We start from the raw sequence: 6562 nt of genomic DNA on the forward strand, positions 1-6562 counted from the left end.
CATGGAAGAATACTGCCACTGCCGCCGCCGCTTCGGGGGCCCGGTGCGGCCCAGGCTCCGGGCACGGGTAGCAGGGCCGTTTGCAGCGCGGAACCCAGCGCAGGGCTTTCCCGGGGCCCAGCCCCCTGCGCTTCTGAAAAAACAACCACCCCAAACCCGAATCAAGTCAACCAACCAAAAAAGCCCACCAAAAAAACCCCAAACCCAGGGCTTGTTTGTTCGTTTTTGTTTAAAGAGAAGAGAGAAGCGCATGCAGATAAATCAGTTTGCTTCTTGGTGTAGCAAATGGCTGGACTTGTGGCCTACAAAAATTAAGAGCAGTAGTCTATTTTGTAACTATTAAAAGGCAAAAAAGACTCAAAAATCCCTACCCATTTCTTTTAAAACCATTTGAGAGTGTTAGAATGTTGTCAGTATACTTCCCCCCCCCGCCCCGCCCCTTATAAATTGCAGTATATTCTGAGGGGTTTTTTTTCCATGCTACATACACTCAACTTTTAGAACAGCTTGATCCTTGTTTAGGTCATTGCATCTACAGTTTGGATTTTTACACATCCTTTCTACTTGCAATACATAACACACTGCTCGGCGTCTTTGTACAGTCAATGAAGGAAGAACTGCACCACAAACTGGTCTGCTGCCAACCTACAGTGTCCTCATCTGGAATACCTGAAAGGAGTCAGCTTAGCTGCAACAATTACTATTTTATTAGTAGATAACAGCAGTAGTATATATTTCTTTGTTAGAAACTAGTTCTGCCCCATATTCTACTCTGCATAGCTTTTGTAAGCAGGAGCAGTTGCCTGGCTGAGGGAAAAAAAAAAAAATTTTTTTTTCTTTTTTTACTGTCTGAACCTATTACAACAGACACAAAAAATTATCTATTATTAAATTCTGTCTCATCAAAGCTCAGAAATTGCTCACTGAAATCACTAATTTTTTTGACAAAAGTCTTCTAAATGCAGCCTTGAAAATGAGTGAACTGGTTTTGTTGAAACAACCTCCCTCAAAATCAGTCAAAATACTGTTGAAATCTGTTTAAATAATAAAATGAATCTTACACTGGCAAGTGTTTAATACTTCAACAAAAGTTATTATTAAATTCAGCATAAATATCTAATCTAAAATAGTTTTTCACTCATTCACTGTTATGTAGTCTGTAGATATTACATTAAATAGGCAACAATTAGCACAGATAAGAATCATAATTAAAAAAACCTACTGTTCCCTTTCACATGTTTCTCCCCCCCTCAAAGTAACCCTCTCTGGCAACCTATAGATTAGTATTTCTATTTTTCCATTTGGATCCAAAGCATGTAAGCACTTGACAATCACCAGTAAATTACATTAGTGCTCACATACTAATAATACCTTGAGGATATTCCAGCTGGCTTGATGAGCACTAATAATTAGGGGTAAAACTGTTCAAACGTTAATTTTATCCCCTTCCAGTCTAGCTGCCATCCTTTCCTAGTCTCTCTCTTAGACAAGTTATTTCCCCCTCTAAGCCCTGTGCTCCAGATATCTTTTTATTTGCTAAGGAGGAAATCCTGTAGGGAAGGGGGCTTATAACTAGTGCATTTCTAGGAAAGAGCTTTTACATCATCATGTCAGGTTCAGAATTATGGGACTGCAACAAGAGCGAATCCGGTGCAGATAAGTGCATCGGTTTCTAGGACTACTGTCCTACTGTCCTGAAACCGTTTCTCCTCTTTGTTTGAATACTCTTGTTCTTGTGAAGAATATGCTTTATTTACTGCATTTATGCCTGGGTTTTTTTTCCCCTGCTTACTCTCGCTGCCCCGTCAAGCTTATTCTCAAAACATATTTAAAAAAATTAAGGAGGACTTAAAGAGGTGATGGCTACAAAAAGACAGCACTTGTGGAACACCTAACCTGTCAGTTTGTAGGAAGTAGTCATCAAGTCACAAAAATATGGAAATAGCTATGGCTTGGAGCATGAAAATCAACATATGTAGTCATCATGTATTTTTTTAGAAGATAGGCTAAACAACCTCTGTCACTTTTGCTGTGCAACGGAACCCGCTTTCTCTTTTAGGGATCACCCTGCCACTTCCCATTAGCGTTAGCAGGACTCCGAATTGCAGCATCTTCAGATGAACATGCCGAGTGCTGTCATTTCCCCCACAGGCTGTCTAGCGATGATAATCCACTAAAGGATGGTTTAATCCAAGTGGCGGTGTACGAGTCAAATGCCGGCAACAGGCAGGGAAGCCCAAACCTGTTGAGGCAGACATCTGCCGAGACGGGAGGAATCGGAGCGACGGCCCTTAAGAGGGCGAGGCGGGGCGACATACTTTGCGCCAGCAGAATAAGTCCATGGGCTGCACCCATGATGGGAGACTGAGACCACGATCGTGATGTCTGGAAGTTTGCGGGCCGCGATGCCGATGCTGGCCAAAGCAGGCCCGGGGCTGCGCTGTTTGGAGGGGTGCCTTGTCAGATTAGCCGTGTGGCTACTGTATTTGATGCTCAACCTGGATGGACAGGCCTGCCAGGCAGAAACTGCTCAGGCAGATGATGCTAGAGAGGACAAAAATTATCCACCGCAAGACTAAGACGACAGATGACACCCAGCAGGAACAGCAAGCCAAATCTGCAGAATCCACAATGCAGCTGGCTAGCCCGAGGCTACCTGCCTCTTTGAAGTGGAACAGACATCACCGACGAGCTGTCAAATTAGATCACCAGCTTGGAAACGCTGAAAGAGATTTAGTTCTTCCAACAGAGAAAGGCAAGTTTAATAGATGAAAATCTTCCTAAAGGGGCCCAGGTAGTGTGGGAGGGGAAAGGGGAATCCTTCAGATGCAGCAACAACGAAAAATTACTCACCTCCCGCCTGCCTGCAGAGAGAGATGGGGTGCGCGGCGTCCTGCAGCTGCCGCAGCGGCTGCAGTCACTACCAGCACGGAAAATACAGGCCACGCCTGCAGGAACAGGCACAGAGCAGCAACAAGTAACCCTTGCTACAAAATCAATTCCCCCCGCTCTGCTCCAAACCTGTGATATTGTTATATGTCGCCCTGGAGCTGGGCGCTGAAGTACTATAAATCTAATACTCGAGACATGCAGCGGTGGGATACAAAGACCCGGCCCGAATCCGAAAGCTCGGTGCAGCAGAGGCGCATGACGGCATCTCCCCTCACACGCTTCTTGCGGTAAAATCCAAGCACAAAAAATGTGCTAAATACAATTCAGTTTTGATAAATCTGGAACAAAAATTAAGATTACCAAGTGAGTAAGCACGTGCTCAGGTGTATGGTGAAGACGAAACCTGGCGTTTCCATTAGGGACAGCAGCAGCACGATCCAATTATAGATGCAAAGAAGAAATACTGCTCTTGGGGGGAAAATATTAAATGTGTTAATCCATAAAGGAGTTGCATCGCTGCAATTACACTTTGAAGTTAGAGACCATGAAACACACGAAAGATTAAAAGAAGTGATAAAACTGAAAACCAAAAGAAAAAAAACAAATCAAATAGGCCTACAGATCCCTCTTCCTAGCGAAAAATAAAAACAAAGGTAAAAAAAATTACATATGAGGCTCTGTATACACATACAATTATAAAATCAATTTATGGCCATACCAAGGCACATTTACTTGGAGAAAAACCATGATAATGTCTTTATTCACAACTGCAAGTCATGTAGCAGACAAACCGTAAACCACCTACAAAAATGCAAACAGGAGATGCTAGCAGATCAGAAAGAATATGAACCAGACCTCTGAATAGCTTACACTGTATTTCTTGATAATGATTTTATAGGTGTGTCTATGCCTTTATTTTTATCTCTCTCAGCTAATCTCTTTTTAAGTAATTTGTTCTCATGTCTTCCAAATCCACAGCACTGAGGAACAGAGTTTGAATCACCTATTGCTTTTTAACCAAGAGGAGAATAAAGATGCCCAAGTTCTAGAGCTCTCATCTGTAATGTTACTTGGGTGTATTTTATTTCACAGACAAAACCATGTTAACACTTCTAAGTCACATTTTCATCTATAATAGTTAATACACAAGTGCCTTTCTTGAACTGCAAAGTAGTCATGTCCATCTTAAACCTTAGTTAGTCTCAGCTCCCTGCTAACAGCCCAGGATCCACAGCCATGCTGAAGAGTCTAGATACTCTTCCATCAGCTATAGTTGAAATAAATGTGTGTGTGTGCGTGAAAGACAGAGAAATGGAAGAATTACTTTATCAGGATACTTCAGTGAGCTATAACAGCTAGTGAGAAGTTTAAGATTTACCTTACAAAAACAAAAACTAAAGTTCCCCATTTCTAGGCCTGTGTTCTTCCAGAGATTCAGATGGTAGTAAGAAATTCCTGGGAGAAGGGCTACTTCAGTTTAAAAATATTTTGAAGAGGGTGGGGTAGGCTATAGCGAAAGTTTGTAAGAAAAAAAAAAAAAGATTAAAAGGATGTGAAAATGTGAAAATATCACCTCTTACAGGTAAGATGCTAGCTAGGAGACTTCACTGTCCAAATGTTAGGTATTCTACCCAAAGAATCTCTGCCAATTCAATAGGTGCAAACCTCTTGAAAGCAAGTACTTACTGTGGGTGGGCAGTGAAGACAGAATAGAACTTGCTTGATTGGACTGTTTCAGTTGCTAACCAGAAGCAGTATCTCCTAACTTGGTTTCTGAGTGGAAAACCAGGATGCCAACCTGGTCGGTATATCATTGATGACAGAAAAGGAATTTGACAAAAAGCATGTTATATGTTTAAGCTATCATAAAAAAATTCTTTACAATTTTGCTGCTGAAAAGCCTACACTTCAGTTATATCGCAATGGTCAGGTTTTCTCAGTACCTGGAACTAGTTTTTTTTTTTTTTTCAGTGTAACACAGATGTTCTCAAATTCCTCATTCCTCCTCACTCTTTTCTAATCCCATATTAAATGTGGATTTTTTTTATAAATCCCTGTTGCCCAGTTATAAGTCTCAGGGCAAGAACTGCCCGTTAGAGACACCTGAAGTCAAACTGAACTCCAACAGCTCACCTGGAAATGAACTTACACATACAAGGACTAAAAATCATCAGCACATTTCTAACATACCTGATGCAATACTTCAACATCTGTTTCAACCTGGCTTGTCTGCAAGCAGTGGGCATCTTGGCATCACGGGGAAAAAGACAAGTCAAAGTGGCAAGTGTAAGATTGCACTGAACACTTACAATTATCGTATTTATTTCACTGTTGAATTCTTCAGTTGCTGAAAGGTTGTCATGCAGCACTATCTCACCATATGGCAACAACCTCAAGTCCTAGAGGCACATACTTAAAAGACCATAACATGTCAGGCCCCTTGAATAAATTAGATAGAACAATTATGCAAAATAATAATACTGCAATGATGAGATACATTAACAAATGAGTGTCACTGTTCATGAAATGCCGTGAAAATAAATTCCACACATCACTGTGGTCATCATCATCATCATCAAACTGCGAAGCAACAAAAGTAAAACAACATCACAGTATTTACTGTGCTCTTCAGCAACTGAAATTTTAAGAAAGGAGAGGTTGCAAGGGAAGAAAGCCACTTCTACTAATGTTTTGTGAAAGTATAATAAAATATTACAGAAATAGAAAGATAAGTGGTAGTAGCTTGAAAAATAGCAGAACATTTACCCATGCACACTGTACAGACCATCAATATTAATTTGAGAGCTCACGTACACTACACCTCACCTGTACATAATATGAAGCATCACCTTAAAAAATGTACCCAATACAGTCTCAGATAGGTCAAGCTACATTTTTAGGATTTTTCAGAAGCTTTTTTTACAGATTCGGTTGTCCTTGATGCTCAAAAGGCACTAGACTGAAAGGAGGAGAGGGAAGGAAATCAATTCCATCTGGTTTCCCAGTCATTTCTCTAAAGGAAAAGTCTCAATTCATCCTTCTTTGCTTTCAACCCTCTACCCACTTACATTTCTCCATGCAGGGGAGAGAAAACTGAAATGCTCAAGTTATCACTGGACAATGACCAAATGCCTTGCAGACAGTATAGAGTTAAACTTCACTAATCCACTTCTACACATTCCATCTTTCTGTTAGCTGACTTTTTTTAACATTTCAGCAGCAAGTAACACTGCTGTTCTACACCAGAGAAAATAAAACTGGCACAAGAAGCTAGGGGATACTGCAGTGGTAGCATGTAGCCACCTTGAGAAATCCTGACACTTGGAAATAGCGGCTGTTTGGGATTTAAAAAAAAAAAAAAAAAAGAGGAAAAGAGATACTTTCTAGCATCATCCCAACAAAAATTGTCTAAAAAGAGGACAGTATTGTTTTCTGCACTATTTTTAGCTCTGGTTCCATTTCAGTGTTCTTAGCTGTAACATAAACTGCTTCTTCCATGGATGAAGGCTTGCACGTACACTTCACAAAACTGAAATCATTCTCATTTGCAATAGCATATATAAAACCAAACAATCTCTAAGATGAATGTGAAACTTTCCCAAACCTTGCCCAAAGGCATTTATGGTTCCCACTTATTGTCCCCTTCAGGAAGGGAAAATGGTTTGTTATA

The sequence above is a fragment of the Phaethon lepturus genome, unplaced genomic scaffold, assembly GCF_000687285.1.
Source record: "Phaethon lepturus isolate BGI_N335 unplaced genomic scaffold, ASM68728v1 scaffold5676, whole genome shotgun sequence".
Taxonomy (NCBI): domain Eukaryota; kingdom Metazoa; phylum Chordata; class Aves; order Phaethontiformes; family Phaethontidae; genus Phaethon; species Phaethon lepturus.